General features: G+C 45.5%; 1 protein-coding gene across 5 annotated transcripts in view; it reads left to right on the top strand.

The window, feature by feature from the left end:
• TEAD1 (TEA domain transcription factor 1) overlaps window positions 1–22,466 on the top strand; it is a 244,209-nt gene that overhangs the window by 30,315 nt on the left and 191,428 nt on the right. The window lies entirely within an intron of this gene.

Raw genomic sequence — 22,466 nt, 5'->3', positions numbered from 1 at the left:
GCCCCTCCATTTCAAACCCAGACTCATGGGATAGTGCAAATTTGCACAGCCGTCTTATGAGCAAATTGGCTAAAACCCCAAATCCCCTAGAAGCAGAGTGGCCTTGGATGTGCTTTTAAAAAACTGCATGGATTTTAGAGCATGGTAAGACTTCTCTTAGAGGAACTAGACTCCTGCCAAGTCAGAGACATGTATTATATTCATCTTCTACTATGGCTGAGTTGGTTTGTTTTGGGAGCTCCCTTCCATGTGTCTAGGCCAGAGGACTACTGGACTAGCCTCCGGCCCAGCGCAGTGAAGGTGCAGCGTGACCACTCAGTCTGGTGTGTGGAGTTGCTGGAGGAGCTACTCTTTCCACTGCAGATGATTGAGGTGTCTGAGACCAGGCGACCTGAATCACACCAACTCTGCTGGGAAGAAAGCCTTGGTCTTTTCTCCCAACCTCCTGGCTGCCGCTTCTACCCAGTATTCCGCTATTTCAGCCACACTCAACTGTCTCTCCTGCCTTCTCTTCCACCTGCGTCCACCTGGGATACCTTCTTGCTGTTGTTCACCTCTTCTTCGCTAAAGAGAAGAACGTGCATCTCTTCACAGAAGCCTTCCCAGCTCCTGCAGGATAGTGTAACCAAGCCTTCTTTCCTTTCCCCTGGTCCCCCATACTGTTACTCTGCCTTGGCATTAACCATATTGTCCTATATATGTAGATTTGTTCCGTTCTCTCCCTCTGAGCAGCCCCTTGAAGGCAGGAACTGGATCTTATCTGTGTATCCTGCCTGGTACACAGAAGCTCAAAACATGCTTGCACAAGTCACAGTACTTGCATGTGATAGTAATAGTTGACATTTGCCAAGTGCTGTAACTGTCAGATTAACAGAAGTGACTCCTGGTTCTGGTGATGGTCACTCATTTTTGATATCTCCAAAATAAAATAAATTTATGTTAATGGAAACACACCATGCATATGCCTTGCAAAGTGGAGATCCAGTGGATGTCTGTGGGGTGGCTGAATTGATGTGAGTGGGCAGGTGAGTGGGAGGAGCCTCCATCCTCTGGGAGGGAGGGAAGGGGAGACTGGGCTGCACTTGTTGCTTGGCTTGAGGGCAGAGGCAGGGGCTGAGCTGACAGAAGCTCTCTGGGAATCCACATTTCTTCTTTCTAGTCCTTTCTGTTGTTGAGAACCAGCAGGTCCTCTGTGTCTTCTCACATGTTCCTAGATCCCAGGGTTTTACCCTGTTTTTCAGAGTCCTGGAATTCCACCACTAAGATGTGCCTGACATGGAACATGGACTTGTAGCGAGCGTCACAGTCCTCACCTCGCAGGCCCGTGGAACTAGTGGGTGTCATGATAGAGCTGTGTGACAGAGAAGAACCAAATGTGCCCCCCACCCCCTGTCAGTGAAAGTGCCAGGGCTGGTAGATTACACACATGCCTTTACGCTCCACCTCAGTGGGACTCTGGATGGTGTGTTGTCAACTTGCTTGCATTTGTGTCTGTTTATCCAGGCAAACGTGATAGAGACCAGTTCTTTCAAATACTTGACACACACAAAGGTGAAGAAATTTTCATCTTATATTGAGAGAACAGTGGCAGCAGAAATTGCCGAAATGCTGGTTTGTATGCCAGCTATTACCAGAAGTTGTGTGTTGTATATACAGAATTCCACTTGCTCAGTAGATAACCTTCCAGAATGATGTTATACATGTAATATACAGTGTGCACATTGTACAAAGACATTGTCTTCATTTTTATGAGTTATTTGTAATGATGTGGATAATAATTCTTAGGAGTTTACTTTTTCATACTACAGTGTGTTGACCACCCAAGGAAAGGTTGAGCTACAGATATTTCAGATGTGGCGATAAATCAGTTTTTTTACATCAGCTGACAAACTCCATTACCTAAATCTCTCAAATATAATTTGGTACCCTAACTTGTATATCTTGCTGAAACTTTTACAATAAATTGAGTGAGCGCTGTTAGGCAATATGGGCTTGTGTTCTCACCATGTGTATTTACAAAGGCTGGTCGAGTGTCAGTGGTGAAATTGAAACTTAGTTTGAACTTAGCGTGTGAAACAAAATAAATTAGACTCTTGAAATTTTGCATAAATATCTGTCAGAGCCTGGTACCGAGTATCTGGGGATTTTTAGATCTGACCTCACTGAACATTGAATTATGTTCTAAGATGCATTTTAACAGTGCTTTCCTCCACAAATAAAAGCTTAAACTGGCTGGTGAAACCACTCCTTGCTCCCTCTGAACTGAACATTTCCTGATGAGAAATGTTATCCACCTTGAAATAAAAATTTCCTATTGCCCTGCGTATAGGTTTCTGATTAGTTTAACTGAATGGATTCCTGAGGCTGCAAGTAAAAAAATTAAATAGATTCCATTTGCCCTATTTGTGAGTCAGGACTTTCTGGTTATCATAGGAAAAATAAAAGGGCTTCATTTGTAATTTAATCTTACGTTCATGAGAGCAGCCTCATTGTATTCATATTAAGTAAATACTATAAATTAAATAGTTGAGAAATTTGGATACCACTTTTTATCGGCTTTATATAGGGAGACCATATGTAAGGATTCTTTTGACTGAGGGTGATTCTGCTGTTACAGACCATTGCCATATCTCTGAAGCTGACCATGGAGCTTCTGGACTGCAGCTGCCGTATTGAACTGGGAGTTTGTCATTGAGCTCCTCTCCTGCCTGGCTCCTTCTAGGACTCTCAAGATCCCTTGGTGTGGCTGGACCAGATGGGACACTCCTTGTGCACGTGTCCTGTGGTTCATGAACACTCCAGCCAGGCTGACCCGTCAGAGTAGTGGTGGTCACAGACGTGTGTCCTCACACTTCCCACGTTGGTTCTCTTTTTCCGGAGAAGAGCAGGTGTCACCCCCATTTTATGCGGATGGGAAAACTGAACTGAGAAAGAGGCATATGATTCATCCAAGGTCGTCTCTTGACCTTGACCCCTGCACTTGTTTCACCATGCAGTGCGACACTTGTAGATCTCAGTGGCTATGCCTAGGAAGAGAGTTTTGGTTTATAAAACTTGTTGGCTCCAAATTATTGGCTAGTTGGAGGTTTTCCAGAAAGCTTAAGTAAGGGAAAGCAGTGATAATGTTTGCAACACTTTTAAATTTTTTTTAGCAGAAGCATGCCAGCAGAAGGCTTGTTTGTTTGTGGTGCTGTGCTTGTGTGACTAGATATCTGTCTCACTTTCTATGGAGGGAAGCAGCGGATGTGTTTTTTCAAAAACCCTGGACCTGAGACCTTACACTCACTCTTCACTCCTTCTCATGCTTTTTCCTTTGGCAGCCAACCAGCAGCCTGCCTCTATGTGTCAAAAACAAAATTCCTCCACCCGAGAACGTGATAGAGCTATCTGCGGGCCATTTTAAGGTACATGTTCTGTGTAACGATGACCCTTGAATGAGTCTTCACAAAGTCTGTGCACCAGAACTTAGCTGCTTCGCTCACAGGCGAACTTCCCAAGCTTAGCTCCATCCCTCAGCGGTGTTTGCAGTGATTTCTCTGCTTTGCCTGTTTATTCTTAATGTATTTGCAATTCTTACCTGCTTAATTTCTACTTCCCACAGCATAAATGGCTGGAGGGGACCATTTATGGCTCTAAAGTGGAGAAGGGGCATCTGTCAGAGAGAGGGAGAAGCTGATAGCTGATACTATGGGAAGAGACAAACACAAGAGTAGGCACATTTAAAAAGCATATTAAACTAGGGTTCTTTAGCCCTCATTGCCCTGTTGTTTTGAGTGGTCACCACCCCTGTGGGTGTAGGATGCTGGGTGTTCATAATATGACTATGAACCTTTAGAAGGAGCATGCTTCTGTCTAATGAAGTCTGTTTAAGAAGTCAGGGAAGAATTGTAGAAATAATCTTCAAAAAAATCAAAAGTTTTGATGCTCAAAGCGTTGATCAGTATTCCTAGTGAAAATATATAAATGAAGAACAGTTTCCCTGAGGATACGGGCTCCATGAAATCTTTGGTTACACTGGTTGGTGGCAGTGGGCTTTACTTTGGAGAACTTTCTTTCCTATTGTTAGAGTCTGTGCTCTTGGCCCTAGCTCTGCTGTGGCTGCTCCCAGAGTCCCTTAGAGGACAGGAGTGATGTGTGGGGGTCTACATATTTGCTGCAGCGGCTGCTCCTTCCTAGGGTCTGTCATGCCGAAGCTGCAGGCTCTCTGAGTGTTGACAAAGGACACTGCCCGTGGCTGCTTTGCTTTGTGGTCAGCACCCGGAGCTCAGGCCCTCTCTGTGGAATAGCAGTCTTCATCTGAGGTCTGTGCAGCCACGTCTGCCTCTTGTGCAGCCAGAGTTGACCTTGGCAGGGCACTGGAGCCCTAGAACCACGCCTGCTTTCCTTGAAGAGGCAGAATTGGTGAGGTGATTATGGATTGGTGCTGAGGGTCATAGACTTTATCCTGCTGAAGGTATTAGCTCCACTGATCAAAAACACCCTTGATTGAGGTGTGGGGGCAGAGGTGGAATTATATATACTACTGGCGGGAGTCTACATTGTGTAGCTTTTCTGGCAGGAATTTTGTCAGCAGGGATTAAAACTCAAATGCGCATACTCTGTGACTGGGTAGTTTTACTGCACAAAAGTTATCCTGAGGAAAGGATTGTATAAGTGTTCCTCACCATACTGTTTAGTGTGGTGTCATACTGGGGCTTTAAAACATTCATTGATAAAGGAATAGTAGAATAAACTCCAGTAAAACCATGGTGAATGTTATAAAGCTCTTAAAGTGATGAGATCAGCTTGTGTATTGTTATGGAAAGATGGCAAAGACTGACGTGAGAAAGTTAGATTACAGATCAGTTTGTATAGCGTGATCCTATTTTCAGTATATATTTGTGTATAAAATGAGTGCATAATTATATAATTTTGTGTGCATTAATTTTGGAGGGGAGAATTCATATCAAATGCTAATAGCGATCACTTATTTAGGTTTTAGAATTATACGAAGGACTCTCATTTTCCACCTCATACATTTGGTATTGTTTGAACTGTTCATTAAGTGGGAAACCAGAAAAAATAGATAATTTTCATTATTTATTTTTTAATTGATGTATAGTTGATTTATAATATTAGTTACAGGTGTACAACATAGTGATTCAATACTTTTATAGACTTTACTCTATTTAGAGATAGTTAATTTTGAGAAAGCCAACCAACATGGATTTTTTGGAGAGGGGGTTTTGGACTTCCTGGAACCTTTTTGATTTCCCTTTTTAAATGGGAGCTTTTTATACCTTTTAGAAGTCCAATACTGCAACACCTTTTTTCCCTCCTCTTCCTAAGCCTGTGCAACAGGAATGAGCAAACAAATAATAAAGCGTTAATAATTCATTAAATAAAAAGGATGGAATTGTATATGTGTCTTTCGTGAAAGTACTGTGCAGACATCACTGGGCACCCACTTGTGGCAGGAGTCTGAGATGCCAGGGGCTGTTCTCCGAAGAGTTTGGAGTGAGGGACGTTGTTATAATAAACTGGATAGCAGATGCTTATGGAGGGCAGCACGGTGCCCACAGTGAGAATGCATTGATTGCAGCAATTCATTCATGCAGTAAAGAGTGAGCACCTTGTCTGTCCAGGCAGTGTTCTAGGCACTGGAGACAGAACACAGAACAAGGCAGGTAGGATCCTGCTGTCAAGGAGCTTAACGTGCAGCAAGAGATGGAAACACGTGTAACAAAGGGCACAATCGATGTGGGCACAGTGAAGCACGACAGGCTGGTGGTGGTGGTGCTGCGTGAGTTAGGAAGTAGTAGCCCTCAGGGAGGAGGAGGTGAGCAGAAGGGGTCCCTGACTCCTGGTCAGGCTGCAGCAGGTTTCCTGGTCTCACTTCCCCAGGGTTGAATGTGCCAACCTCCGTCTCTTCTTGACTCCCCTCTCCATGCCCTCCCAACACCTTTCTCCCCCGTGGTCCCTCAGCCACTGCAGTGCTAGGCCTGCAGGTGTAATTAGGGTATCCTGGGCTAAACATGGGCTGCCCATTTCCAGGTCCTCTGGGCAGTTTGCATCTTTTGAGGGACACTGTGCATAAAAGCCTTCCATAAGGGCAGTCTTCTTAATTTATTTCTTCATGGAATCATTCTTGTCCTCCTCAAAAGTCTTCCACCTGCCCGTCCATCCATCTGCTCATCCACCTGTCTATTTACCCTTTCACCCTCTCTCCCTCCCTTTATCCAATTATTCAAGCTTCTTACTGGAGCAAATCACTGCCCTAGCTCTCAGATATAAAAATGCCAAAAGGCTGTCAGGTCTTTGACTGTTTTGCCTCTGGCCCAGCCTCCTCCTGTGAGGCCCATTCACCTTCCTGCACCCACACAGCTTCAGTTGATGCTTTTGTGTGGATGGCTCCCACCCCAGCTCTGCTCCTGACTTGCCGTGTGGCTAGGGCAGGTTACTTAAACTCTGTCTCTGTCCTCTTTTGGTAAAATGGGAATGATAAAACACTTATCTCAAAGGTTGCTTTGAAGGTGAAATTAAATAACACATGTAAAATACTTGCCACGTTCGCTAGAATACGTTACGTGCTGAAATGTCACCACCACCACTACCACTAGTGTTACTGTTATCACCATCCTTTCTGCCCTTGGGAAATATGACAGTCACATGGGAGTACTAGGGAAAAAGTAAAATGAGACCAGGTTTTTATCTGGGTGAGATTAAATTAAATCCAGTGTGCTTGGCATTGATTATGCAAGCATCAGAGGGCAGTTTTGAATTGACCACAGTTGAGGGGTACCGTCTGGGAAGATTTCACTGGAGGAAGTGAGTCTTAGGTAGTACTTGGACCTGAGAGGACAAGGAGAAGCATAAAGCTTGGACCCAAACTAAGTTGGAAAGGTCTTTGGGCATCTGTATAGTCAGAGGGTTCTCAAGTTGGGGGTCAGACGTTTCTTAGGGGTTTGGGGAAAGGGCTGTTCAGTTGTCGTGAGGGTCCTCAAACTGAGATACCCAGCAAGGATTATCTACAAGGTCATGTAACATGGTGTGTGTCGTCTAAAATTATGCCTGAGAGCTTTTAGATGTCCTTAGATAGAATTAGATGTCTAAAATACAAATTCACTTAAAAACATTACTGGAAAGTTGTAGTAGTTTAGTAGCTCTTACGTATTGGATACTAAAGTAGGTGTGTAGAATATTTTGATGTTAAAAGGGGTTTCTGAACTTGAAAAAGTCACAAACCACAGATTTTGCCTAATAAAACCAGAAAGTTGATAATGGTAGCATTCCGGCTCATATGATGTAGCTGGAGGCTTTTGGCTGCAAGTAACAGACAAACCAACTCAAAATAGCTTCATAATAAGGAGTTCTTTTATCTCATAGGACTAGAAGTCCAGAGGTATGATGATCCTAGAGTGTGTTAGCTCAGCAGCTCAGTGACCTCTTCAAGGACCTGGTTCTTTTCATTTCTCACTCTGCCATCCTTTACATGGCAGCTCCCCCCTCTCCTGTCAGCAAATAGCTGCAGGAGCTCCAGGCATCACATCACCACGCTAATGCCCAGAAGTATTTGTCTGCAGACTCTCTTCTTTTGGTAAGGATAGAAGGTTCTAGAAGGTTCAGGGTGGTAGCCAGCAGAAAACTCAAGCAGTCACATCTGAGGCCTGTTCTGCCACTCTCAGGCCAAGAGAACAGAGGCCCCCTGAGGAGCTGTCCCCAGAGAGGCCTAGGGAGCTAGGAGGAGTGGGAAGGTCTGTCCAGAGACTGGGGTGGTAGAAATCACACCCAAATCTGTGTTCCCAGCAGCTTCAGCCTGGGCAGCCTCCAAATGGTGCTGTGGGGAGAGACTGGCTGCTACTTTGGCGTTTTTTCACCACAGCACACCGTGTATACTGGCATACGCACCAGAGAGAAGGTGGAGAACAAGACAGGCTTGCACTCACCCCTCTCATTCGTCCGTCTGTTCCTGCTTTCCTGCAGTACCTTCCCAGGGCTGCCATAACGAAATGCCCCAGACTGGGTGGCTTAGATAACAGAAACGGATTTTCTCATAGTTCTGGAGGCTGGTAGTTCAAGCTCGAGCTGTTGGTGGGTTTGGTTTCTTCTGAGGCCTCTGCCCGTGGCTTGCAGAAGTCCTCACATGGCCTTGGCTCTGCCTGTGTGCACCCCTGGTGTCTCTCTGTGTGTCCAGATCTCCTCTTAGAAGGACTCTTGTTGTACTGGATTGGCACCGACCTTATGCCCTCATGTTACCTTCGTCATGTCTGTAAAGACCCTGTCTCCAAACACTGTCACATTCTGAGGTACTGTAGGTGAGGGCTTCAATATGTGAATTTTGGGGAGACACAGTTTAGCTGATAACAGTCCTGGGTATCTGTTGAGTGCCAAGATATGCCAGACAATGTTCTAGGCACCAGGGCTATAACTGTGAATGAAAGACTGAAATCACTGCCCAGTGCAACTTGCCTTGGGACGGGAATTCAGTAGTCCTCAGGCACAGACTCTGGAACCGTTTAACACAGTAGGATTTCAGCACCTCCCTCCCCTCCGGAGTCCTTATTACTGTGAATTCCATGCCCTGAGTCATTCCTTCCTCTGAGACACAAGGGTGGAAACACCTTGTGACCCTATCATAGACAGCAGAACAGGTATGAGAGGGAAGACATCCTTTCTAGGTTGGAGGGGCTTCTTGAAGGATCAGAGAATGTCGTCTCGCCTGGGGGCTGGGCGGAGTTGCAGGGAGGGTATGGTGGTGGGGGAGGGAGGCAGGGATAACTGCACATCCCTGTCAGTTGGCGGCTGGGCACAGGCGCTCTGCTCCTGGGGAAGCTTGTTTCTGGAGATTGCAGCAGATCAGCCCCCAACACTGGGAAGCAGGCAGGGCTTCTGGAGACAGAACCTGCCACATGGGGTCTTTACCGGAAGGCGCTGGTGTCGAGGAGTCGCCTACTCTGCATGATTTGGATTCTCTATAGGGTTACCAGATAAACTACAGGATGCCCAGTTAAATCTGAATCATAGAAAAACTCAGTACTTTTTTAGTAATAAATTTGTCTCATGATTTGAATTTCAGAGAAGCAATATTTGGGGCAAAGTTATAATACACAATTATTGGTTGTTTATCTGAAATTCAGATTTAGCTGGGCATCCTGTATTTTTATTTCTAAATCTGGCAACCCTAGCTCAAGGGTTCCCAGCTCAACAGAGGCGGTGAAGAAGGTGGTAAAAGGAGGACAAGAAGACAAGGATAATCCTAAATCATTTTTTACTTAAAAAAACAAAACAAAACAAAACTTGACAAAGGAATACTGTGCTCGCTTCCTAGTTCACCCCAAACTGAGACTCTAATTTGCCTACTTTCTACCAGGAAACATCACAGAGAGTGTTTGCTTGGGCTGGTTCTCAGTTCTCGTGAGAACTCCAGCTGGTTCTCTCTGCCCTGCCCTCGTTTTCTGTTACTTTGGAGCAGCAGGACAAGCAGAATCACTGGACCCCCATCCAGCCTCATTTTCTCTCTGAACAAAAAGGGCCGACGTGGGTAGGGGTGCAGTGGGGAGTGTGTCCTCGGGGCACCAGTTTCCTGCTGATGTCTCTTCCCCCTCCACTGGGGACCAGCGGTGCTGCCTGCTGAATCTTTGGACATGGACTGCCGGTCAGGTGACCATTCATGTTTTCCTCCTGAACTCCTTTTAGGTTTTGTCTTATTTCTAGCAGAACTTTTATTTATTTATTTTTCTTTCTTTTTTTTAAAATTTAATCTTTAACAGTGCTTTTATTTAAGTCAAGGGTCAGCAAACTTTTTTGGTACAAGGCCGGACAGTAAATATTTTTGACTTCACAGGCCATGTGGTCTCTGTCTCCACTACTGGACACTGCAGTTGGGACCTGAAAGCAGCCAGAGACTAAATGCAAGGCAGTGGACGTGGCTGTGTCCCAATAAAATTTTGTTTATGGGCGTGGAAATGTGAATGCTGTGTAACGTATTCTTCTTTTGATTTTTTTCAACTATTTAAAAATGTAAAAACCATTCCTAACTCGTGGGCCACACAAAAACAGATGGCAGGCCAGATCTGCCAACCCTGTTCTAAGCGGGCATCAGAGAACGTTGCAGATCCGAAGCCTGGCTCCTGTCTGCCTCTTACGGGCTGGATGTCTTCTTGCCCTGAGGTTACTAGCTTCTGCTGCTACCAGGTGACTGACTGGACCAGGATCTTAAGCAGTGGGTTTGCCTGTCAGCTTCCCGCAAAGCAGATGCAGACCCACACCCCACAGTTTGCTGTACAGAAGAGGTTCCCGTGTGGGTCTGTAAACCTTTAGAGAACCAGCCATGCATGGTCAAGTCTGGCCAAAGAGGCAGTGCTATAGTGAACGTACAGGCAGACCTCATCTCATGGTGCTTTATTGCGCTTTGCATGTACTGTATTTTTCGCAAATCGAAGGTTTGTGGCAACATTTCAGCAAGTCTGTCAGCACCATTTTTCCAACAGTGTTTGCTCACTTTGTGTCTCTGTGTCACATTTTGGTGATTCCTGTAATATTTGCTATATTTGCTGCATTTCATTAACTTGATGTGGTGATCTGTGATCGGTCATCTTTGATGTTACTGTTGTAACTGTTTTGGGGGTGCCACGATGCCCATACACGGTGGTAAATGTCATTGATAAATATTGTACGTGTCCTGATGGTTCCATCAGTTGGCTGTTTCCCCATCTCTCTCCCTCTCCTCAGGTCTCCCAAGTCCCTGAGACACAACAATATTGAAATTAGGCCAGTTAATAACCGTACAGTGGCTTCTAAGTGTTCAAGTGAAAGGAAGAATCACACGTCTCTCACTTTAAATCAAGAGCTAGAAATGATTAAGCTTATTGAGGAGGGCATGTTGAAAGCTAAGGCAGGCCCTAAAACGAGGACTCTTGCGCCAAACAGTTGGCCAGGTTATGAGTGCAAAGGAAAAGTTCTTGAAGGAAATTAAAAGTGCTACTCTAGTGAACACATGAGTGACAAGAAAATGAAACAGCCTTGTTGCTGATAGGGAGATTTTTAGCGGTCTGGATAGACGATCAAACCAGCCATCACATTCTCCTAAGATAAAGTCTGATCCAGAGCAGGGCCCTAACTCTCTTCAGTTCTACGACGCCTGAGAGAGGGGTGAGGAAGCTGCAGAAGAAAAGTCTGAAGCTAGTAGAGGTTGATACCTGATGTTTAAGAAAAGAAGCCCTAACACAAAAGTGCAAGGTGAAGCAACAAGTGCAGATGTAGAAGCTGCAGCATATTATCTGGAAGCTCTAGCTGAGATCATTAATGAAGGTGCTCTAAAACAGCAGATTTTCAGTATAGACAAAATAGCCTTCTATTGAAAGAAGGCCATCTGGGTCTTTCATAGCTAGAGAGGAGAAGTCAACGAATGCCTAGCTTTAAAGCTTTGAAGACAGGGCTAATGCAGCTGGTGATTTGAAGTTGAAGCCAGTGCTCATTTACCATTCTGAAAATCCTAGGGTTTTCTGCCTGTGCTCTGTAAATAGAATAACAAAGCTCGATAACAGCACACTTGGTGACAAAATGGTTTGCTGAATATTTTAAGCCCACTGTTGAGACCTGTTGCTCAGAAAAATAAGATTCTTACTCACTGACAATGAACTTAGTTACCCAAGAGCTCTGATGGAGACATACAGTGAGATTTTCATGCCTGTTAGCACAAGATCCATTCTGTAGCCTTAATAGATTAAGGAGTAATTTTGATATTCAAGTTTTATTATTAAAGAAATAAATTTTAAAAGTAAGGTTATAGCTGTTCTAGACAGTGATTCCTCTGATGGGTCTGAGCAAAGTAAATTGAAAACCTTCTGGAAAGGATTCACTATTCTAGATGTCATGAAGAGCATTCATGATTCATGGGAAGATGTCAGAATATCAACATTAACAGGAGTTTGGAAGAATTTGTTTCCAGCCCTCATGGGTGACTTTGAGGGGTTCAGGACTTCAGTGGAGGAAGTTAACTGCAGATGTGATGGAAATGGCAAGAGAACTAGAATTAGAAGTGGAGCCTGAAGATGTGACCGAGTTGCTATAATCTCATGATAAACCTTTAATGGATAAGGAGTTGCTTCTTATGGATGAGCAAAGTGGTTCTTGAGATGGAATCTACTCCTGGTAAAGAAGTTGTGCAGATTATTGAAATGACAACAGAGGATTTAGAATATTACATAAACTTAGTTGATAAAGCAGTGGCAGGGTTGAGAGAAAACTGACTCCAACTTTGAAAGAAATTTTATGGGTAAAATGCTATCTCACAGCATTGCACACTACAGAGAAATCACCTGGGAAAGGGAGAGTCAGTCGATGCGGAATATTTCATTGTCTTATTTTAAGAAATTGTCAGTCATCCCAGCCTTCAGCAGCTACCACCCTGATCAGGTCAGCAGTCATCAACATCGAAGCCAGACCCTCCAACAGCAAAAAGATCACAACTCAATGAAGTTTTAAGATGATGGTCAGCATTTCTTAGCAACAAAACTATTTTAAAATTAAGGTGTGTACATTGTTTTTAGATATAATGGTGCTGCATACTTAACAGACCACAGTATAGTGTAAGCACAAATTTTATATTCACTGGGAATCCAAAAAATCTGTGTGACTCTCTTTACTGCGATATTCATCTTATTGCGGTGGTCTGGAACTGAACCCTCAGTATCTTCGAGATATGGCCTGTAGTTTATAGTGATCGTAGGCTGTACTGTTATTTGGGGCCAATAAATAAGTAAGCAGCAGAATTGGATGTGGAACAATTACACGTCTGTGTTACAATGCTGCCTTCTCCATGTAGCTGCGTGTGTGTGTGTTTGGTATTGTGTTTCTAAAGAGAAAGATGAGGTTAGGTTTGACTTTCTGTCACCAGCTGGGGTCTCGCTTTACCTGAAACACGGATTAGGAGACAGGGCCTTTCATTCCTGGGTGTCCTGACTGATGGAGGTCTCATGTTTTATGGCTATAAGATGTGCTGGGTGAGGTGGACAATGGAATTACACTTCCCACAGAAATCACTCCTGAACTGAGAATCGAGTTTGCACGTGTGCCCTGTAGCATTCATTCTTGCCGGATGCTGGGAGATGGGTGGTTATTAGGTTATGTCAAAGTGGTGTTTGCCTTAATACACGATCCTCCTGCAGTAACTCAATAATGTGGGGTGGAAGGAGGGGGGGAGAGAGTGTGGTGACCTGCCTGCATATTTCTGATACATGGAGCCTCCAGAAGTGTCAGGGAAGCTCAGTGTGCTGATACCAGGGAGCTGTTATGGACCTGGACTTGGGTCCATGGCAGGCTTGAATCCACTAATACTGACACCTCTTATAAGGTGGTATAGATTAGTGGTCAAAAGAACAGCATCTCGGCTCAGACTGCCTGGCTCCTGGCTCCTGGCCCACCAGTTTCCAGCTTTTTGCCTTTGGGCAAATTACTTAACCTTGCTGTTTACTGAATTGTACAGTAGGGGTATTAATAGGAGTTCCTACCTCATAGAGCTGTTGTGAGAGTAAAATGAGTTAATGTACACGGAGTGCTTAGGATCATGCCTGGCTCATGCATCTTTATTGAGATAAAGGAGGAAAGAGTGGCTTTCTTTCCCCTTAACCTTGTGCTGTGAGGTAGGGTAAATACAGCGCAGAACAGGCTCTGCGCCCCACACCCTCCTCCCACTGCCTCTCATGCAGAGGTGCAGGACCGTCCCTGGGGAACATGCTGGCCGTTCTTTGTGAGCCGTGGTCCATGGGTGATGCTTCGCCCCGTGGACCCAAGGCTCACGTGTTAGACCTGTCACTTGCTGGCTGTGGGACCTTCGGCGGTTTCCTCTGCTCTCAGAGCATGAAACAGAGACAGGCCGGCAACCCCACGCCCTCGTCGGACTGTCCTGGTGGCGTCAGGGGGGATAGCGAACGTGAAAGGGCTTTGTGAGCTGCAGAGCTCCTCTTCAGAGGGAGGGCGGCGTGGCTGTGGTCACCTTCCTCACTCCCCTTAAGCATCCCCTTGGCCTCCCTGCCCCGCCCCCACCAGCCCTTGTGGGACAGAAGCTTTATCATGTTCACAGAGTGATGTGGCTCTTCTGTAAGGAGTTTGATGTCTCCCACTCTTTTTTTTGGTGTAATTATTGATAATTCACGTTTGAAGTTGTGTGAAAATAACATTTTGATTTCATGTAAGGGCATTTCTGAATCCACTTTCTTCCTTTTCTTTTTTTTTTTTTTTTTTCTCTAAATTACATTTTTGTCTTATCCCTGTCGGGTTCCAAGTATAGTCCAAGGCTAATCTACAGTCAGATGACTTTTTGCTTTCGTTTTATTGTGATCCAGCCTTTTTTAAAAAGGAGAAATTCCATTGAGTCCCAGTAACCTCCGTCCTGATGTTATGTTAAGTATCTTCTTCTGCCCTAATTTGGGCTGAGTGGCATAAATTTTACTTCCATATGCTTTACATGTATCATCATATTCAATTAAGGGCAGTTCTTTAACTTTTAAGAGTTTGAAAATTTTGCTCTGGGTGTTCTTGGGTGTGTCCAAGAGTCTTTTGAACAACCGCCACTCAATTGTGGTTGCTTTCTGGGATTCCTAGAGCTTGGGAAGCTGTCTCTTGGACAGTGACATTTCCAGGAATCAGGAAAGGGCTCACTGTCCTGGCCTGGGTCATCCCAAGCTCCCTCCTCTGGGTCTCTGCAAGAGCAGCAGCCCCTGTTTGCTCACCTCCAACACAGTAGAACAAGAGCAGATTGGGGAGGTGACAGAAGGTGTTTGGGGGTCTTTGACTCTGCCCGGGGTACAGGGGCATTGAGACTGCAGTGGCATGCTGCGGAGGAATGTCCTTGTCCCACAGTGAGAGAGAGGAGGAGAGAGTGCGCCACATGTCACTCACATTAATGAAGGTAGGAGCTCCCAGAGACCCGAGAGGGAGATGCCACTGGTGAGTCGGCCTCGTGCCTTGCCGAGCCGCTGCTCAGTCCTCTCAGTGCACCACTCAGCCTCTGAGACCCTGTGCTGCTTGCCTGCTGCCAGAGGGCTTCTCAGCACCTCTTCATTCTTCCCCTCCTCCCCTTCCACTCTTTTGGTCAAAAGGCCAGGCTAGGGACAAGGATTGTTTTGCACTGAAAAGGACAAGCAGTGCTGACATAGATCTTGGCAGCCTTTTCAGAATTTGATCTGGGAGAAGCCCTGGGTTGGAGGTGGGGTGGGGGGGTGGGGGGGGGAATGGTTTAAACAGCAAAGAGCTTGACCACCTCTACCCATCTTGAGCTTTGAGCCCTGAAACTCTGTGACTTAAAAATTACTTGAAAATTTGGGAAATACATATTGAGGGCATGGCCTCCCAAAAGAGAGGAAGGCAGGGCGGGAGGAACATTTGCCGGGTAGCATTGTCCATAATGAAAGTTCAGACCCTTCCACTGCACAAGCCAGGGTGTGTTGGTGGATGGAGCAGGCTGCAGTTTCCTTAATCTCTGAGCTCCTTAAAATGTGAATGAGTCTTTGCATCCCCAGAGCCTGTTGCTCCATAAAGGTTTGAATTACAGATTTCTTTTCTTTGGGAAGGGTGTTTGAAATCTAACTTACTCATTTTGCAGGGGCCTGGATGGGCTGGGTGACCTTCCAGATCCCAGCCAGTAATTGGACGAGGTGGCGCTCCATCCCGTTTCTTCTCCTAGTGAGGGCATCTCTCACCATGTTGTGTTGCTCTTCTAATTAAATCATGGATAATGTCTATGGCACGCTTAATTTCTAATTAGATGACTTTATGGATCAATTTGCATTTAATGTTAAATCTAATGTGGAAATCATTAAAAAGTTGGATCCCTGGGCAGAGGAATAGGTACTTATTCCGGGCCTGTTAAAAATAGCAAGTGTGTGCCCTGCGTTAATACATGAAGCTTTGTATGTGGAACAGTAGAGAATTAGTAGAGAATGCAGGACATACGAGCAGTATGTGTGCTTGTGAATTGGGGGAAGCGTCTAGGGTTCAAATGAAGATTTTATAATGCTTGTAGTGACTCTTGTCATGGGTACCGTTTACTGCAACTTTACTGCTGCCAGCTCTGTGGTAAGTCCTTTTTTTATTTGATCCTTAGAACCACTCTCTGAGGTGAGCAGAAACTGAGGCTTGGGAGATGGAGGTCCCAAAGTCAGCAAACGGTGAAGGCAGGATTTGAATCCAGGCCAATTTGGTTTCACAGTCACTCTCGACTCTTGACTCCACTGGGAGGTGCTCCCGAAGTGCTCAGTGATTGTAACCCAGCAGAACGCTGCATGTGGCCTGAGTGTAAGGTCCATTGGATTCTAAAGTGTTTGCAGCTGATTGGAGGCAGCATCCACGCTACCATTGCTGCTTTAAGGAAGAGAGGTAGGTCCTGAGGTTTCCAGCTGTGGCTCTCTGGCAGTGACCAGAGGCTGAAGGTGCACCTTCCAGCAAGGGCGACTCCCTGTCCACAACTTGTGTGAGCTTGGCCCGGCTGCCTCCCCTGGGAAGCCTTTTTAAGTTAACCCCACACCTTCGAGTGTGTGTGTGCAGTGGGTTTCCTTTGGACAGTGGATCCTCTGTGGGACATTTCTTTTAGACTTATATATTTTAAAATTTTCTTATTTTTTATATTTGACTACCCGGTATTTAGTTAAGACTGCAGGGAATGTGGTTTTGAGTCCAGAGGCTCTTACTTACTGCCTGAGTCTTTGGGCAGACCATTAGCTGCTGGTCTGCTCTATGTCTTTGTGGTTTCCTTGAGGACACGTGAGTGTGGAAGCACCTGGCACAGGGTATGGTGCGCCCTTGGTAAAGAAGTTCCCTGTTCCCTTCTGTAGGAATGGTGTCGGAGGGAGGTGACTGGGTCCAGAAGCCCTCACGTCTTTCCTGGCTGATGCCTTCTGTTCATTTCCTCAACCACTGCTTACAGGTGCCCAGCATACCATGCCCTGTTCTAGTGGCTGGGGACACAGAGTCACTGTGTGGACCAGGAGGGATGATCTGTACCCCTCCGCCACGTCACAGGGCTTTCCGAGTTGTGCAGGCAGACAAGCAGGCATACACACAAAATAAACCCTAAAGGTGGTTGGATGCAGACACTACCATGCTACCAGCTTGTTCATTCATTCATTCCCCTGTTTTTTCAGCAAGCATCTTGAACACCTATTATGTTCTCAGCACTATGCTAAACACGGGCATGTGAAATCAGATAATGTCTGGGATCCCAGGAATTATTTTGCTGGAAAAAAAGTGTCTGAGAAACATAGAACACTCTCTTGTGTTCTTCCATCTTAAGCATTTTAACTCTTTGAGGTTAAATACTCATTTGAACAAGTATATGCTTCTAAATTTTTCCTCTATATCCAGCAGACTTTCTTGTGTGTGGGGAGATGGACATAGGAATTTGGGTGTTTGAATTTGGCAGATGTTTGCATGATTCTTAGCTAGTGGTTCTCAAATATCCCTGTGCATGAGAACTGCCTGGGCAACTGGTTAAATTCAGATTCAGATGGTATGATGGGGTTACATCCTGGTATTCCTTAACTTTTACATTCTTTAATTCTAAGCATGAGATATACTGGCTTTTTTTTTTTTTTAAATCAGACTACTTCAGCCAGGTAAAGTAGAGAAAGCTCTATAATACAGATCTTCCTCCACTTACGGTGAGGTTTCATCCCAATAAACCCATCCTAAATTGAAAATATTGTAAGTGGCAAATGCATTTAATACCCTAACCTACCAAACATCACAGTTTAGCCTAGCCTACCTTAAATGTGCTCAGAACACTTGTATTAGCCTCCAGTTGGGCAAAATCATCTAACATTAAGCCTCTTTTATAATAGTGTTGAATGTCTCATGTGATTGATTGAATACTGTGCTGGAAGTGAAGAACAGGCTGGTTGTGTGGGTGCAGAATGGCTATAAGTGTATTGGTTGCTTCCTCTTGTGATTGCTGCCCAGCATTGCGAGATAGTTTGGAACCACACATCACTAGCCTAATAAAAGATCTGAATTTAAAATCTGAAGTATGATTTCTTCTGATCGCGTATCACATTTCAATCTTGGTAATTTGGAAACCCATTAAGTTGAACCATCATTAAGTCTGCCATGGTCTGTACTTTGACTCACCCGGTCTGGGCTGGGGCCAGCTCTCTGAGCTTGAACCTGCTGCACAGGTGGGTTGGATGCAGGTGGTCTATGAAGCACGTGTGGCTTGGATCCACACAGCTCTGGGAGAAGGTTTAACGCCTTCATTTTATTAAGGAGGAGACCGTCTCCTAGAGATGGAAGGGATCTTGGAACTAGTGGCAACAGTGGGCAGGATGGCCTGAGGCTTTGGAGCAGAGTGGATGTGGGGTCTCATCCAGTCTTTGTCATGTGTAGCCTCATATAGCCTTGGGAAGGTCGTTGGGCTTCTTGAGCATCCATTTCCTCATCAGCCTGCCTCGCTGGCTGAGAGATGTGATTGGCGGGACCCAGCCCAAGCACACGGTAGAGACTCCTGCTAGGTATTGCTCCGTGCCCTGAATTAGCATATTGGTTTCCCAGATTCCTGATTTGTCCTTTGAATGTGAGTTGAACGGCTGCATATACATCCCATGATTTCTCTTTATTTCACAAAATGAAATGCTGTAACCACAATAAAGGAAATGAAACAAAAGAAAAAAAATCCACCCACAAGCTCGCTATCCTAACACAACTGTTTTCATTTTTCCTTTTAGTCCTTGTCTGTATGCAGACATATTTCTATAGAGCTGTAATCAAATGTAGACTCAATTTTGTATTCTGCTCTTTTCAGTAAACCTTAAGCAAATGTTTTCCAAATGGTTTCATAGTCTTCAAGATGATTTTTAATGGTCTTACAATTTATCATTCTACAGGCTGAATTTATTTAGCCATTCATCTATTATTGGACATTTAGGTTTTTTTCTTTTTCCTACAGTTTTGTGCTATTATAAGTAATACCTGGAGATATGGCCTCATCCTTATTGTATGTTAATTCCTCAGGGTGAATTTGCAAGAGCACCATTTCTGGGTTAAAGGGCACAAACATTTTTTTGGCTCTCAATGGATAGTGCTAAATTGCTTTCCAAAGGACTTGTACCAGCATTTACAGTGCCACCAGCAGGGCAGTGAGGTACTAGTTTCAACACCTTGGCCTGCATTAGATTTGGTCATTTTTACAAAGGTTTGGCTCAGTGGTGCCTCATTGTTTACTTGTTTTTTTTTTTTTTATGGCAAGGTTGAATATGGCTTTATTATTTTTTAAGTTTAATTTCTTTGTTTTTGTTATAGGCAGGACCTAGCCACGTGAGGTCCAATTATCTGCTCACAATTTTTTAGATTCTTTGGGTTTTACAGTTAAAAAAACAAACCAAACTACCAATACCCAAGCTCAAAGCCCATTTCTACAGTAAATACTTTGCATGTATTTTACAGCTGGATTAGCTGTTTGTGATCTTAGCTTCCTTGCAGGTCACCAGTTAACAGGGTGATACTTTGGAGAAGAGAGGGGCTCTTCCTCTGCTCCTGAGAGTCCGCTTTGTTCTTTCCTTCCACCGTCCCTCCCATTTCCGGCCCCCATCCTCCTCTGTAAGCACTGTCTTTGTCTCTTTGGAGATAAAACATGAAAGGATAAGCTTTTCAGTCATGCTCCTTCAACTTATAAAATGCAGGTTGCCTGAATTATGTAGTACGGAACCAGGATAAAGAAAATCACAGCATTGTAGCAAATTGCCTTTAACTGCACCGCAGAAGCAAACCATCTCAGAATCGTAGGAAGGTGTGTTTGAGGGTGTAATCTTAGCTCGTGGTGAAGGGGAGTCTGACTTGTTTTTCAAGTCGGTCTTGAATAACTTTGTTCTTTCTGGAATGCTTGCCATCCTCAGCGTGACAGAGTTTGCTTGATGACAAACTCTTTCACTCTGCCGCACATACCGCAGCCACTGGACTGGTTTGTTTGTTTGCCTAGGGTAAATGATTGAAATGCCTCCCTTTTGCAGCAGCGCCCAGCATTGGGTGGGCAGCTCTCGTCCCCCTCCCAGCGCCCTTACAGTGGCCCCTGGGGTCACACCTCCCCATTCCCTGCAAGGACCACGAAAGGGCTACAGGTCGTGTACCCCTCGGGCAGGAGACAGTTTCTCAGCCTGTGGATGCTCCCCTCCGATGGTGCCACCCCAAATGGGCAACAGCCTGCTGTTGGCCGGATAGCCAGGCGCCTGACTGTACATAGGGAATGGTCACGGCTCTGTTGCAGTTTAATTTGTTAATGAAACAAGACGGAGCCCATTTTCCCCTCCCGCACACCTCCCGGGCTGTTGGAGATGAGGCACAATTAATTTATTTGTACTGTCTGTGGAGGCGTATGCCAGCTAATGTAGTGCAGGAGCTTTTATCTTTCTGCTTGTAATGAAGAGGGGCAGCTGCTGGCACACTGACAGGGGCTGCTGATGACTCACTCTCGGACCGTGGAGAGCTTTCTCCTGCAATAATAGAATGCGTGTCCACACACACACGTACATGCAGACCTAGTTCCTATTTGACATGGGCAGAACTCATTTGGGGAAAGTTCGGGAGCCCCTGAAACACGGCAGGAGAGAGAAAAAAAAGTCAGGCGAAGCTGTTTCTCCTGCTCCTTGGCTTGACCTGGCTGAGGGCAGGACCCCCTGCTCAGAGGGGGCCCTGCCTTTCAGAGGCAGAAACTCCCCACGCAGCCTCAGAAGGCTGGCTCTTCTGTGCCGGCCTCTGCGCTCCTGGGGAGGAGGGCAGCCTTCCCCCTCGGCCACCTCCCGCTGGGACCAAGCAGCCTGGTGCCTGCTTTACCTGGGGGAGTTTGCCCTTCTTGGCTGCTTCCTACCCAAGATCTCCGGCAGCACCTTGGGGGCTTGGCTTTGTGAGGCCATGAATTCTGGGCCTGTTTGCTGGTAGCCTGGGAGGGCACTGGATGCCTTCTGGCCTGTCCCTGAGCCCCCCAGGCCTGAGCCTTGGCTGTGGCGGTTTTAGTTGTGGACTGCTCTGTCACCCACTTCGACATGCTTCAGAAGAAATGGTTTCTGCAGTAGCTTACGTTTGCTTGGCCCTTTACAGTATGTAAGGCATTCTGGTGTTACGACAGCTCTGTGAGTTGTTATCCCTGACTTATGGATAAGGAAATTGAGGTTAAAAAACATGTTGATGGCCATGTGGCTAGCTGGTAAAAAGGCAGTGGCGATGAAAACCAGGACTTTGGAGTCCAGAACCTGACCTTGTGATCTTTTAATGATAGTCATTCCTTAAGGACAAAATTAAACATTTTCTATGTAAGAAATAGATAAATGATTGGCCAGGGAAGCTATTCAAGCATTGCATGAGAGAATATGGACGTTTCTGTAGTTCTGTGGAATAGCAGGAGATTCTCAGGATACTTTCTAACGACGTGAAAACACTGTTTTGCCTCATTTTGCACTCGTCCAGAGAAATAACCTCTAAAGTGCAGTCTAAGTGTCCCTTCCTATGTCCCATGGCTGGTCAAGCGGGTTGTGCAATGAGAGCTCGGGGTAGAGTGGCCCCGTCGGTCCTGTGATCCGGGCGTAAGCAGCACAAGTCACTGCGTGGCCTTGCTGCCTTTCAGAGCTGGTAGGAACCATGGAGATTTTACAGATGAGGAAACTGTGGCCTGGAGAGACAGAGACTTTGGGTTAGGAGGAATTCCATTCATTTACCCAACCGTCCATCTATGCATCTAGCAAATATTTATTGAGCCTTTGCTGGGTTGGGAGATAGGGGTTGGGCTATGAATGAGACAGACACAGTCCTGTCTCATCGAACGTACAACAGTGGGTAACACGGTTGGGCAGGCACTCACGGTCTGGGATTAGGGCTGTGATGTGTGAAGTCAGGGTGATAGGCAAGGGAGGCGTCCTTAAAGGAGTGGTACCTACAGTGAGACTTGAGCAATGGAGCTGAGTCACTGAAACATGGAGAACCTATGTTGACTGAAGACTGGGGCCTCCTAAAGCTCAAATCCAACAGAAGTCGGTGCCGCTGAAAAGGCTTTCTGCGCTTGGAAACAACAGGTGTTAGGCTGTGGAAGACTCAAGCGTGTGTAAGAACTGCTCGCTCCCGGCCCGCTCTGTGCAGTAAGTAGCCACCAGCCACAGGTGCTGCTCAACACTTGGAAGGTGGCCCCTGAATTGGGATGCTCCGTCAGCATACAGTGATGGACTTCAAAGACTTAATATGAAAAGAGAATGTAAAATACCTCATTGGAAGTTCCTTGTATTGATTACCAGTCAAAATGATAATATTTGGGTGTATTGAGTTAATAGACGTTATTGAAATTCATTTCGCCTGTTTCTTTTTTCCGTTCTTAATGAGGCTACTAGAAAATGTGTGATGATACGTGTGGCTCACGTTGCATTTCTGTTGGGCGGGGTTGCTGGGTGGAGAGAGAGGCAGGAGAGGAAGCAGGCTGCAGGTTGGTGACAAGAGCACAGGATTCAGAGTGAAGAGGT

Source organism: Camelus dromedarius, chromosome 12 (assembly GCF_036321535.1).
Source record: "Camelus dromedarius isolate mCamDro1 chromosome 12, mCamDro1.pat, whole genome shotgun sequence".
Taxonomy (NCBI): domain Eukaryota; kingdom Metazoa; phylum Chordata; class Mammalia; order Artiodactyla; family Camelidae; genus Camelus; species Camelus dromedarius.
This window is presented reverse-complemented; position numbering and strand designations above follow the sequence as displayed.